Genomic DNA, 13,474 nt, shown 5'->3' on the forward strand with positions numbered 1-13,474 from the left:
TCCCCATCTCGAGAATATGAAGGTTTTTGCAAGGAGACAATGAGATGACGAATGTACGAGTGCTTTGCCCAGGGCCTTGCAGCCAGCGTGGGCACAGTTGGTGTTTCCCATCATCACCACCACCACCACCACGGGCAAGCTTCTGGTCCCCTGGCCTCATTTCCCCATCTGCGTGTCTCAGCAGTAAGAGTCGCTACTCCAAAGGGCTTCTTCAAGGATGAGTCATGTGATGTGTGCAGCAACCATGTTTTGAAAATGGAAAAGGTGTTATGGAAACATTAGTTACCAGAACTTGTTGTTATGAATAGCACAAACCAGCCAGTGGAGGCTATTTCTGGCTACTGAGTTCCTTCTTTGAAGATTAGCTTTTTTAAACCAGCAATTTGTATGTGTCCTGTAAATATCAGAAAAATGGCCAGGAACAAAAGGAGACAAAGAATCCCTACTCAGAGGCTCCCGTTGGCGGTGTTCTTTATCCCTGAGAAAGTGTCAAGGCATTTTCCCAGGGTGTGTGTGTGTGTGTGTGTGTGTGTGTGTATCTTTTCCCCTCTCTTTTTTAACAACAACAAAAAAATGGGATTGTTCTCTGCATTCTCCAAGCAGCTCGTTCTTCTCTCCTGGCTGCTGTCATTTCTGATGTCTCAGAGCACAGCCCGAGGGCGGCTCTCCCTTTCTGTCTGCCCGTGTGATTCCGGGGTATCGGCGCATGTGTCTTCACGGCCCGGATCTCGTGCCGAGACTTTTTGGGTTGAGCACAACAGCAGACTCTTCAGTGGGAACAGAAACAACCACAGATGTCATGAAAAGCCATGTGGCCCCCTTTGGCTGTGTCCTAACAGGGCATAGGTGAGTCCCTGCTTTACTTTTTTTTTTTTAATTGAAATAAAATGCACACAATACAGAATTTAAGATTTCAACTATTTAAATTTTTTCCTTTTTTTACAAAATGTTTATTTATTTTGGGGGGGGGCAGTTAGCGCACAAGTGAGGGGGAGGCAGAGAGAGAGAGGGAGACACAGAATCTGAAGTCAGCACAGAGCCTGATTCGGGGCTCGAACCCATGAACTGTGAGATCATGACCTGAGCTGATGTCAGACATTCAACTGACCGAGCCACCCAGGTGCCCCCCCCCATTTTTTTTTTTTTTATTTTAGAGAGAGAGTGCAAGTGAAGGAGAGGTGCGGGGGGATGGCCCTGGCATCACGACCTGAGCCAAAATCAAGAGTTGGATGTTCGGGGGCGCCTGGGTGGCGCAGTCGGTTAAGCGTCCGACTTCAGCCAGGTCACGATCTCGCGGTCCGTGAGTTTGAGCCCCGCGTGGGGCTCTGGGCTGATGGCTCAGAGCCTGGAGCCTGTTTCCGATTCTGTGTCTCCCTCTCTCTCTGCCCCTCCCCCGTTCATGCTCTGTCTCTCTCTGTCCCAAAAATAAATAAACGTTGAAAAAAAAAAAAAAAAAAAAAAAAAAAGAGTTGGATGTTCAACTGACTGAGCCACCCAGGAGCCCTAGTGTTTCAACTATTTTAAACTACGATTTCGTGGCCTTCAGTACATCAAAATAGTGTGACCATCGCCACGACCAGCTTCCAGAACATGTGTAGACAAACCCCATCCCCATTAGAAGTCGCTCCCCACTCCTCCCAGCCCCAGGCCCCCACGAATCAGCCTTCTGCCCCTGTAGATTTGCCTATTGTCGAAATAACCTACAAATGGAATCCTGTGATATGGGACCTCGTGTGTCAGTCTTCTTTCAATGAGCACGATGTTTTCAAGGGTCACCCCCGTTGTAGCGTGGGCCTGTGCTTTCTTCCACTGTGTGCCCGAACGGTCTTCCGTCGTGTGGATGCACGTCTCGTTCACCCACCTATCAATTGGTACACATGTGGTCATTTCCACATTCTGACGGGGGGTGAATATTGCCGATAAGAACATTCCTCTGTACCTTTTTGTTTGAATGCCTGGTTTCAATCACTCTGTGTATAGATTTGGGGCCGGAACAGCAGCTGCGGTGTTTTACATGGCCCCCAGCAACGTGTGAGAGTTTCAATTTCTTGACGTCCCTCCCAACCCTTGTTATTTTCCATTGAAAAAAAAAGAAAAAAATTTTTTTATGGCCACCACAGCGGGTACGAAGCGGTATCTCATTGTGGTTTTGATTTGCATTTCCCCGATGACTAACGATGTGGAGCATTTTTGTTTTCAGCTGATTCTTGGCCGCTCGTATATCTTCTTTGCAGAAATGTCTACTCAGGCAAAGGTGCCTACTTTTACTATAACTTACTTTTAGTTTTCATGGGAAAATGTGCATGACGGTAAAATGTACCCTTTTAACCATTTCTTAGCATACAGTTCAGTGGCACAAAGTGTTCACAGTGTTGGGCAACTGTTAGCACCATCCAGCTCCAGAATATTAAAAAAAAAAAAAACTCTTTTAAAAAGGCACCGAGATTCCCCCCCATACACCCCCAGCCCCCCGAAAGGCACAGCCCTCCCCCGTTATCCACAGTCCGCACCAGAGTGGGACATAACACTTGCCTGAAAAGGCAGCTGAGATTTTGAAAGACATCGCACCGATCTGTACCTCAGTTTGGGGAGTCTTGCCGTCTGTGATGGTTGTTAGCCTTAATGTCAAGTTGGCTAGGCCATAGTGGCCGGTAATTCAAGTACACACTAATCTAGGTCTTGCTGTGAAGGTATTTTTGGAAGGGGTTAACTTCTACAACACGTTTTTGTTGTTTTTTTTTTTTGTTTGTTTGTTTGTTTTTCAATGTTTATTTATTTTTGGGACAGAGAGAGACAGAGCATGAACGGGGGAGGGGCAGAGAGAGAGGGAGACACAGAATCGGAAACAGGCTCCAGGCTCTGAGCCATCCGCCCAGAGCCCGACGCGGGGCTCGAACTCACGGACCGCGAGATCGTGACCTGGCTGAAGTCGGACGCTTAACCGACTGCGCCACCCAGGCGCCCCTGTTGTGTTTTTTTTTTAAAGGGAAGTGCAGGTTAGTTTATTTTTCTGTACGTTTCTCATTTTCTTTATTATTTTGCATTATATTACAGTATTGTAATCATTTTTATATGAATATTTTTGGGTTGTGGAATGAATCATCCGAGTTTCCATTATTTCTTGTGGGGAAATTCACTTTGGTATACAAGTGCTTTGGATTACAAGCGTGTTTCAGGAATGAATTATGCTCGCAATCCAAAGTCTTCCTGTACTTGAAACAGTGCAATGAGTGAGTCATGTTCCATACAACAAGTTTTAAGTGAAGGAGATTATTTTGGTTATTTGGGCCTCATCCAATCAGTTAAAAGGCCTTAAGAGCAAAACTTAAGTTTTCCGGAGAAAGGATTACACCTGTGGACCAAAGCTTCTACTCCTGCCTGAGGGCTTCACCTCTCTACCTCTCTCTCTCTCTCTCTCTCTCTCTCTCCACATTCATTCATCCTATCTTATCCTATCCTATCCTATCCTATCCTTCCTACCTACCTACCTACTTATCCATCCCATCTATCTATCCATCCATCCATCTATCATTTCCTTCCAGTACTGTTTCTCTGATAGAACTCTGACTGATATACTACACAAATGTCTTTCCATTTCATTTAGGTCTTTAATTTCTTCAACAATATTTTGTAGTTTTCACTGTGCAAGTCAGACTTTCTTAAATTATTTTCTGATTTTCATTGTTGTGTCATTCCTTACTAGTGTAGAGAAATGCAATTGATTTTTGTATTTTTTTTTTTAACGTTTATTTATTTTTGGGACAGAGAGAGACAGAGCATGAACGGGGGAGGGGCAGAGAGAGAGGGAGACACAGAATCGGAAACAGGCTCCAGGCTCTGAGCCATCAACCCAGAGCCTGACGCGGGGCTCGAACTCACGGACCGCGAGATCGTGACCTGGCTGAAGTCGGACGCTTAACCGACTGCGCCACCCAGGCGCCCCTAAATACATATTATTAAGTGAAAGAAGCCAGTCTGAAAATGTTACCTATTGTATGATTCTAATTATACGGCATTATGGGAAAGGCAAACTATGGAGATAATAAAAAGATCAGTGGTTGCAAGGTTGGGGGTGGGGCGGGGCATGAAGACATGAATAGACAGAGCACAGAGGACATTCAGGGCTGTGAAAATACTGTGTGTGATATTATAAGGTGAATGCATGGCATGATACTTTTGTCCAAACCCAGGAAACATACAGTAAGAATCAACCCTAAGGTAAACGATGGACGTTTGGTGATTATGCTGTGTCCATGGAGGGTCAGCCTTGGTAAAATCCTTCTGGTGAGTGACGTTCGTCATGGGGGAGGCTATGCATGTGTGGGGCACATGGGAAATCACTGTACCTTCCTCTCACTTCTGTTGTGAACCTCAAACTGCTCTGAAAAAATTAAGTCTTAGAAAAAGTAGAGAAAGCGTTCTAGAATAGGGGGGGTTAAGGGGTTATGACAGCTAAATGCACAAAATGATACAAGATTAGATCCTGGTTTAAAAAGACAATAAAGGACGTTCATTACTGGGAGAAGTGGAGAAATATGAATATGGGGAATATATTAAGTATACGCTGTATCGATGTTAAGTTTTTGAGGGTGATAACAAATGCGGTACACAAGAGAAAATACGTACAGTTAGAAGATGCACGTCCTACTGACACGTTCGGGCATGCCTGCAACTTACCATACACTGTTCTTTTTTTTTTTTTTTTTTTTAATTTTTTTTTTTTCAACGTTTATTTATTTTTGGGACAGAGAGAGACAGAGCATGAACGGGGGAGGGGCAGAGAGAGAGGGAGACACAGAATCGGAAACAGGCTCCAGGCTCTGAGCCATCAGCCCAGAGCCCGACGCGGGGCTCGAACTCACGGACCGCGAGATCGTGACCTGAGCTGAAGTCGGACGCCTAACCGACTGCGCCACCCAGGCACCCCTGATTTTTGTATGTTGATCTAGTACCCTGCCACCTCGCTGACCTTGTTTATTAGCACTGATGATGTTTTGTGGATTCCTTGAGATGTTCTCTGTGTGAGATCATGTTGTCTGTGAACTGAGATAGTTCCTACTTCTTCCTTTCCATTCTGGATGCTTTTTACTTCTTTTTCTCGTGTTATTGTCTTGGCTAGCCCTTCTGGTACAATGTTGAGTAGAAGTGGCAAAAGCAGAAATGGCAAACGTGCTTGTTCCCGATCTCAGGGCGGGGGAAAACATCCAGTCTTTCACCATGGAGGATGTTGGTCACAGTAGATGCTCTTTATCAGGTTGTGGAATGTTTCCTTCCGTTTCTACCCTGTTGAGTGTTTTTCTCATGAAAAGGTGTTGGAGTTTTGTCAAATGCTTTTCCTGTGTCTATTGAGATGATCGTGTGTCTGGGTTACTTTCCTTCGCTTCTCAGAAGCACTGGGTTAGAAATTCAATCTCTATGGTTTCTTGGGGATTGAAAAAAAGAATTACAGTTTTACAGCTCTCCCCATAAATAATCGCTAGCTCACAGGCGCAGTTAAGTGTTTAGGACATCTGAAAAACAAACAAACAAACAAAGCCAGCTCCCGTGATGCTCCGCTGTTGAAGGAGAAAAAGGAATGACGTGGTAGCATTGAGTAAAAGACAGAAGTAATTCAGATGTGCGGTTACTTTTCCCTCTGCAGAAAAAGAAGGAAAGAAAGAGGTGGGGGATCGGGGAAAGGAAAGGAGAGGAGGGGAGAGGAGAGGAGAGGAGAGGAGAGGAGAGGAGAGGAGAGGAGAGGAGAGGGGAGGGGAGGGAACGGGAGGGGGAAAGCATTCACACAGGCTGATTCTTGAACATTTTGCTCTGACAGAGTTTCTGTAAGGCTTGTATCTTGCTAGTGACAGTCCGTGATACTCTGGTTTTATGTCAGGACAACTTGCCTCTTTGCCCACTTTGAAAATGGAGAATGGCAGAGGCTGGGCTTATTCCAGCTTCCTCAATAGTTTTAAAATAAAAGACTGGCCTCACTAATAACCTTTCCCTGGCGATTACTCACAGTTGGGAGGACTTTGAAATCCCCTCCCCCAACTGAGTAATACCTTTCATGGCTGGTAGTGGCTGGGTCCATATGGTAAAAGGTGGTGAGAGCTTTGAACAGGGGCAGAGAGGACAGTTTGCTCTGGGGCTTTGGACAAGTCATTCTACCTGTCTGGGTCTCAGTGTCTCTGGGGTCTTCGTGTGAAGGCAGAGGATCCCATCACCGGAAGAGTCTTAGGATCCAGTAGGATCCAGATCTATGAATCCCTGGAGGGACTCAGAGGCTCTCCGCCCAAGTGGCATTTCTCTAGATGGCCGCATCAGGGTTCCTCCCATTTCCAAGACTGTGTACTCTGAAAGCCACACAAGCTCCTTAATGGCTGGTAATGACTTCTCCCAGAACCCTGCTGGATCAGGGCTGCGGTTACTACCTTACCAGGCCAATGGGGCTCTTAGCGGATAGGCAGGCAGCACCCATTTAGGGGCAGAGGACTGAGTGGATGTTGAAACAGGAGATACTGATTTGCAGATTCTAGGGGCAGGGGCACCTGGGTGTTTCAGGCCATGATCTCATGGTTCATGAGCCTGAGCCCCAGATGGGCCTCCCTGCTGTCAGCACAGAGCTCACTTCAGATCCTCTGACTTCCTCTTCTTGCTCACGCACATGCGCTCTCTCAAAAATAAATTTCAAGGGGCGCCTGGGTGGCGGAGTCGGTTAAACGCCCGACTTCAGCCAGGTCACGATCTCGCGGTCCGGGAGTTCGAGCCCCGCGTCGGGCTCTGGGCTGATGGCTCAGAGCCTGGAGCCTGTTTCCGATTCTGTGTCTCCCTCTCTCTCTGCCCCTCCCCCGTTCATGCTCTGTCTCTCTGTGTCCCAAAAATAAATAAAAAACGTTGAAAAAAAAATAAATTTCAAAATAAAAAAAAAAAAAAGAGAGAGAGAGAGAGATTTTAGTGATGGAATAAGAAAGTACCTAGGGGCGTGGACCTCCCTGGGGACATAGAAGGTGATGAGACAGGACATTGGTTTCATTTAACACCTAACCTGTACTAAGCCCTCTGCTTGCAAGATCTCAATGCATTCTTAGATATATGCGATATATATGTCTATTTTACACACAGGAAACTGAGGCCCAGAGTGGGTGACTTTTCCAAAGGCACACGGTGTATCTCGGGCTATCCGGATGCGTCTGAAGGTACGGAACTCAGTTACGGGTAGAGTAAGGGCTGCTCTACTGAGGGCAGGGAACCCTGAACCTGGGACTCAGAAGTTGGTGGTCCGCGTTGTCTGAGGGTGGGAGGGGTTAGGAATGCCAGAGATGGGGGACCTAGGGGAATGGGGAGAGCAGGATGCGGAAATCAGGAGGGGAGGGGGATCGACGTGCAGGGGCAGAATCCGCAGTGGGGGGAGGGGGACAGGATGGGGAGACTGGGCCCCCCCCCACCCCCCCCACCCCCGAGGTCATCGCGAGGAGCCTCGGCAGAACCTAGGGGATCCAAGGAGTGAGCGGGGTCGGGGTGCACTCTGGGGATGTTCCGCGGGACGGAAGGGACGGGCAGAACCCGGAGGGGGGTACAGCCTCGGGCACGTTCCAGGCCGCACTGGGCGGGGTGGGTCCGCGCGCGGGCTGAAGGGGGAGCCGGAAGCCTGAGCCGCCCCGCCCCCGGCCCCGCCCCCGGCCCCGGCCCCGCCCCACCCCGGCCCGGCCGCCCGCCTGCGCGGCTCGCTCAGACCTCCCGGCTCGACTGGCTGCGCGGGCGGCGGTGAGTGTGGCGCGGGCGCGGGCGCGGGCGCGGGCGGGGGGCGCGGCGGCCCGGGAGGGAGCGGGGCTCGGCGGCGCGAGCACTGGTCCCGGGCTCGGGAGCAGCCGAGGCCGGGAGACCCGGGGCATCGCGCCGGTCGCGGGGCGGCGGGGGCTCCGGCGGGCCCCGGGGGTCGAGGCGGGGTGGAGGGCGTAGGGGACCGGCCGAGATCTGGCGCGCGGGGCCCGCCCGGGGCCGGGTGTCCAGCCTCCCGGCGCTTGTCCCGGCCGTGGGACAGGCCGGGTTCCGTCCCTGCCCCGACGAGTGGGCCCAGCGCCAGCGCTGGGGTCGTCCGAAACAATTTCCGGACGCCGGTCCCGGAAAGTCGGCTTTTAGGGGCCGCGGCATCGGCGCTTTTTGCCTCTGCCACTGTCAGCGCGTGCCTTTGTGGACACCTGGGGCCCGAGGGAGCCCCCGAGAGGCGAAAATCCGGACACAGTGAGAAGGGAGCCTTGGCCCTGGCCAAACCCTTTCCCCGCGGGTTAAGGTGGGCACCCGGTGAGCTCAGGGATGAGCCCGGACAGACCCCCCTACTGGCTGTGCCCGATGCGTGCTGGTGGCTCGGGCTGGGGAACTTGTGGCGGAGGTGGACATCACCCCTCTCGACCAAGCTAGGCAGGTGGCCTCCTCCCCTCTGCTCTCCAGGTCAGTATGGATCTGGGCAGTGGTGTTGGTCAAGGTCAGGGGATGGGGAAATGGGCCCTTTCTAGAAAGGCCGAGCATTCCAGGGCTCAGGCCAGTTGGACCTTCACTAGTTTTCTGATCACTTTTGTGCTTCCGATTCGTGGGGCTGATGTCATTACCTGTTGGACTGAGCTTGCTGGTTGGGAAATCCAGTTTCTGGAAGTCAAGGGCCTTCCCTTACCCCATCAGGTTAGACTGTCCCACCAGCCCTCCCCAGGAGGTACAAACCCTGGCCTTGGCCTGGGGGGCTGGTGCTGATTCAGGGGCAGCCTGGAAGGTGGGTTGGCCCTGCAGTTTCCCCAGGGGCCCTTTTTAAGCAAGGGCATGGTTTGCATGATTGTATGCTTGACTGCCTCCCTTGCTTGCTTACCTTCCTGTCCCCACCCGCAGCCTTCTAGGGTGGTTCTTTTAAAGTAGGACTAACCTGGATTCCATTGTAAAGAGAGGCATGAGCTGGTATCTGGGACTCCACGACCGTGTTTGGTTTTCTCATAGTTGGATCAGACTCTGGAGAGCAGGTGACCTGTTCTACCTGCATGAAGTAACACCCATGCTGTACTTGGCTTACCGCTCAGCCAGCCTTTGTGTGGGATCAAAAAGTGCACCAGACTCTCTAAGAAACATTAATTGTAGATCTACTAGAGAGAGGCCCGTCTTCTCTCTTTCCTGTTACTTTAAGGCATTAATAATAGATGCTTTTGTTCACATTTGAAAAAGTATCCTTGTAATGTTTTTGCGGATTACGTGACTGGGTGATTGATCTGAAACAGGATCAATTTCTTAGGTCTCTAAAATACTAGATACTTTGGTGAGTATACCTCCCTTTACTCCTTCAGTCTCTTTTATGGGCTGGTTGTGAAGAAACAAAGTGCCGCCCTTGCCCTTTAAAGGACTTGGAAGAAATGGCTCCTGGTCCTGAAGGATTTACGCTGTGGGTTAAAAGTGGAAACACATGCAGGTGAAAAAGTCAGTGCTCTCTAATGCCTGGAAGGAGCTTGAGGGGAGTGGAAAGGAGGAATGTGTGAGCAAGAGGCGGATAGCCACTGTGGGTTTAGTAGCAAAGCCAAGGCCTCAGCATATGTGGACACGTGGGGGGACATGCGGAAGCAGCAGAAGGATCTCAGCAAAGTTTCAGAGGAGGCACAGACAAGAGGAGGGTTGGGTCGGAAAAGGGGAACCACTGGGAGGGAAGGAGCCAGAAGGCATTTCTGGCCTAAGTTAATTTTCAAGGAGCTAAGCAGCACGTCCTCTTGCTGTTAATTAACCACAATGCCACTGTGAGAATGGGCTGGTGCCCATCTGGGACTTAAAATTCTGCTGCCAACCATGAATCAACCCGGAGCTCCAGTGATGGTTGGAAGAAAGGAGATTCATGAGAGGGAGTCCTAGAGTCCGGGCACTGCAACTTGTGTTGTATTTGTTTGGGCTTTTATTGCAATGAAAACAGCCCAGTGGGTGAGGGGGTCCGTCTCATCAGGCAAAGAGACCCCCTTAACTCTGCATTTCTCTAGTGCGGACGTGTTTATGATGTCCTTGGTGCCCATTTGGCCTGCCATAGTCCGTTCTGAGCTCGGCGGGTGTTTGCTTAACCTTAAAATCGTTACTTGAGCTCCAACTGGTACTTTCCTGGGTCCACACAATGTCTTATTATTCGAATCTTTGTATTCTGGGCTGCCGTGATAACACTCCCTTGGCTAATGTAGTCGTCCCTGCGTGCAAGTTATTTCAGTAGAAGAACTGTGTGTGATTTCACAGGCTTTAAGATACAGACAGAGGGGCGCCTGGCTGGCTCAGCCGGTGGAGCCTGCGACTCTTGATCTCGGAGTTGTGAGTTCGAGGCCCATGTTGGGTGTAGAGATTACTTAAAAATAAAATCTTAAAAAAAAAAAAAGACACAGAAGAAAGGAAATATAGAGGGTATCTGCTTGGTGGTTCCCTGCTTCCCTGTAGTGGGTGGGAAATTAATTCACCAGGATCCTAAAGGCTCAAGGCACTGTGTCCTTTATGTCTTCTTTCCTTATAGGCGTTAACTTTCGAGAAAGGAACAGCCAAAGAATTTCAGCTGCTTAGTTCAGGGAACTTTAGAATTGTCAGTGTTCCTGGAATAAATTTAAGAGCTTATCATTCACTTTTGCCTTAACCTTGAGTGCAGGGAGGTTATTTGTAGAGGATGCAGTGATATTTCTGAAAGTTACGTAAAAAATAACAATATTACAGAAAGTGTGGAAGTTAAAGAAGATCGGGGACGATCTCAGCCTGTGAACCAAACAGCTAGCCTCAGTTTACCTTGTTGCACGGCTTGGTCTGTTATCATGGAGACTGTTTTTTGTGGGTTTTTTTCCTGAAGCTGTAATCAGGGTCCGTTACAATTTTGTATCCCGATGCAGTCGTGTTTGTGTTCTCCTGCCGTTTCATCAAAACTCATCATTCCTGTGGAAACTTAGGGATGTGGTTTCACCAGGAATCCAGAGGGAAGTTCCCCTCTCCCGATTGCGGGGGTGGGGGGGCGGGGAGGGAGGAGAAGCCCACCTCCCCAGTGGAAGGATTTTTCCATTTCGCGAATCACTGTAATTTGTACTTATGCCATATTTGAACCTGGCCTTCGGATTGTAGTAACTTTATCTTTGATTTGTGGGACGTGTCCCCCTGTAGAAACAGACTGAGTCCAGATGATGGCAGTTGAAAATATTTCTCTGAAATCTTTCCTATGAGCCTGAATTTGTTTGAGGTCACAGAGCCTAAGAACTGTCGTACAGGGTTCTCGCTTCGTCTTCCGAAGAAGGCAGGAGATCCCGTTTTCTCCTTTGGTCGAAATTCCTCCCCTGTGGTAATTTAGAGTTTAGGAAGTCCCGTTCGCCTTGGACATTTTTTCTGGAACCGTAGGCAGGTTAAATTCCATTCTAACAAAACCGGCCTTTTGCAGAATCTGTGTATTTTCAAGACTGCTAACTAGTCTCAGTTTAAGAATTTGGAGCACTATTCGATTCACTACATGTACGAGTCTGGTAGTTCCTTAGAGTTTTTATAATCAGGTTTCACTTAGTGTTTGCATTCTTGTTAGAGAACATTTTTCTCCAGAGATCACCAAAGACCCGATCTTTTTGGCCTTGCCAGCTGGCTCTCCACCTGTGTACCAACAGGGGCTGTTTTCTTAGATGTCCGTCCTGACATGAGTGCCCCCTGCTTTTATTTTTTGGCTTAAGGAATCCACCCCCCCCCCCCCCCCCATCATTTCAGTGTTGCGAATATTCCAATCGGAGCTGGTCTCTGGGCTCCTTTTCTGGGGCTGGACGGTGGGGACAGGCTGTAGAATTGAATAATCTTCCTTTTCTCTCCTTGAAAGAACTGATTTTAGAAGGAGGATTCGGTTGGTGATTAAAAAACAAACAAACTGCTTTATCTTCTCCCTGAAGGCCTTGCCCTTTTCCGTGTTGATCTGATGTATTTTTAGAAGAGTTTATCGCCCACATGTGTTTAAAACCGCTTTGTGAGAGTTTGGAAATCTGATGTTTTAAGGGAGGGGTACAGATGTGTGGCCAGGCGTCCTTGTACATCCAGCTGAGGGGTTTTGGAGAGTCCCCAAACCTCGGGGTCTGGACATTTGCTTACATTTGGGCATCTCTCTCTCTCTCTGTCTACCTCCCTCCCTCTGTCTTTTCTCTTTCCTCCTTTTGCCTTCCTTCCTTCTGTTCTTTCTTTCTTTCTTTCTTTCTTTCTTTCTTTCTTTCTTTCTTCCTTTCCCTCTCCCTCTCCCTCTCTCTCCCCTTCCCCCTCCTTCCCTCTCTCCCTTCCTTCCTTCCTTCCTTCCTTCCCTTCCCTTCCCTTCCCTTCCCTTCCCTTCCCTTCCCTTCCCTTCCCTCCTCTCTCCCTCTCCCTCTCTTCTCTCCCACCCCCTTCCTTTCTTCTTTTTTTTTTTTCTTTTCCTCTCTTTCTCTTTCTTTCCTTTCTCCTCCCCATTTAGAAATATTAGAAACCCTGGTCACAGAAACCGGCTCCCACGTAATGTTTTGCATTTCACCAAAATACACTTTAAAAAAATTTTTTTTTTTTTTAAATTTTTTTAATGTTTATTTACTTTTGACAGAGAGAGACAGAGCAAGAGTGGGGGAGGGGCAGAGAGAGAGGGAGACACAGAATCCGAAGCAGGCTCCAGGCTCTGAGCTGTCAGCACAGAGCACCACGCGGGACTCGAACTCAGGGACCGTGAGATCATGACCTGAGCCAAAGCTGGACCCTCAACCGACTGAGCCACCCAGACACCCCCCAAAATTACTTTCTTTAAAAAAAAACACACAGAACCCTTTTTAAAAAAAAAAACTTGTTTTTTAAAATTTGAATTGAATGCCTTTGGGCAAGGCCTGCCTGTCCCAGTTCACCCTATGGTTCAGTTTTAGGCTTATAGGAGAGTTGCAGTTAGTATAGGGGGTTCCCCGGGGACCCCTCGCTTGGTTTCCCCCATTGTTTACAATGTCCTTTGTCATCCCCACAGTACCTCTGTCAAACCAAGGAAGTGACATTGGTGCTTCACCATTAACAAAACTCCAGACTCTGTTTGGAGTTCACCAGTTTTCCCACTGACATTCTCTTTCTGTCCCAAGGTCCCATCCCTGGGACCCCATGCCGTTTATTCCCTTTTCTATCATCCTCTGGTCATATGGTGCCTCAGTCTTGTTTCTCTGACTTCTTGAGGCGTACCCATCAGGGATTTTGTAGAATTTCCCTCAGATTGGGTTTGTCTGGGGTTTTTCTTCTGGTCACACTGGGGTTAGTGGGGAAGATTTGGCATGGATGTGTCTCATGACCTCAGGGGGTCCTAATAACGTGGCCCTTCATCACTAGACTGAGGTGGTGGTTGCCAGGTTTTTCCATTGCAAAATTCCTGTCTTTGTCTGGTGGACTATCCCCTGAAAGCGAGATACAAAATGCAGCCCACACCCAGGAGGGGGATGGAGGGAGGGGCGTCTGCACACACTATTTGGAATTCTTCTGGAAGGAAGACTTGTCTTTT

The 13,474-nt window shown here is 48.9% G+C and overlaps 1 protein-coding gene across 1 annotated transcript in view; it reads left to right on the forward strand.

Annotated features, from left to right (window-relative positions):
- The first annotated feature begins 7,627 nt into the window (after window positions 1–7,627).
- LITAF (lipopolysaccharide induced TNF factor) overlaps window positions 7,628–13,474 on the forward strand; it is a 28,025-nt gene continuing 22,178 nt past the window's right edge. Inside the window, exon 1 of the mRNA XM_045462423.1 lies at window positions 7,628–7,743. The gene's annotated coding sequence lies outside the window, so the exon portion shown is untranslated. The remainder of the gene's footprint in view (window positions 7,744–13,474) is intronic.

This window comes from Leopardus geoffroyi, chromosome E3 (genome assembly GCF_018350155.1).
Source record: "Leopardus geoffroyi isolate Oge1 chromosome E3, O.geoffroyi_Oge1_pat1.0, whole genome shotgun sequence".
Lineage (NCBI taxonomy): Eukaryota > Metazoa > Chordata > Mammalia > Carnivora > Felidae > Leopardus > Leopardus geoffroyi.